Below are 1,024 nucleotides of genomic sequence, written 5' to 3'. Positions count from 1 at the left end.
ACACACACACACACACACACACACACATTTAAGCAACTGTTAGTAGTAATTTGCACTAATGCAAATTAGTGCAATGTATCTCATGTACTTTCGTTAAATATTCAAGAAATCCTGAACCCTGTATCAGTTGACAAGTAGTTTGAATGGTATGAACTCTGGTTCTTTATGGCTTTCTTAATATCTTCATGTCATGGTTGTTGTAGTACTTCTTTGAAGCGGAGCGTTTTCATAAAAATACACATGGGCCTCGCATCACAGCCTGAAACTCCCATCATCCCAGCAATCCATAAAAACCCACAGCTCTGAAGCTCCACCGTCCCGGAGGTGTTCAACACGAAGCAAACGCGAGCGAGCACCTCTCACCTGCAGCTGCCAAAGGAACTGACCTAATTAGTCACGTACCGCCAAGCCGTCGAGCAGCAGACTACATTTCCCACCACGACCGCTGCACTTCATCTGTTGTCCGTAGCTGTGTGGACTTCTGGGAGTTGGGGGAAGAGTAGCAGGCCTCCTGACAGAGCCCTGAGAGCCGCTGCCTGAATTGGCCCTACAAACAAAAAAAAGAAAGAGGGTCCGTTTTTGCACTTCAATTAAAGACGAGTCGTTTGATCTACTCTTGATTAGCCCCTCTCCTCCCTAACTGGCTTTATGTAAAGTAGTCAAAGTACTTCATTTATGATTAGTGATGTTTTTAGGGGTGGGATCGAGGTGAGTGTTTGAAACACAATCGCTGCGGTGGCCTATTTGATCAGTGGAAATAAGATAAAAACAGAATCATTTGCATACGTTCCATTAAAAACATTGAATCTGATTAAGGCTAACAAGAAGGTAGGGATTAAAGGAGCGGACGAATATGGAGAGTCATACAAGCTTGACATCAGAGCCAGGTGTGCGTCTCTTCTCTCTATAGCCTATAATCCATAAGAGCAGATCCACGTCAATTAAAAACGTTCATGGAGATGAAATATGACCGTGGCCGGAATCGATAACTCTCGACCTCTTCGGAACGGAGCTGTTTGGACAG

The sequence above is a fragment of the Sinocyclocheilus rhinocerous genome, unplaced genomic scaffold (assembly GCF_001515625.1).
Source record: "Sinocyclocheilus rhinocerous isolate Xijiao unplaced genomic scaffold, SAMN03320098_v1.1 scaffold387, whole genome shotgun sequence".
Taxonomy (NCBI): domain Eukaryota; kingdom Metazoa; phylum Chordata; class Actinopteri; order Cypriniformes; family Cyprinidae; genus Sinocyclocheilus; species Sinocyclocheilus rhinocerous.
The sequence above is the reverse complement of the archived record's forward strand: the minus strand, read 5'-3'. Positions refer to the sequence as shown.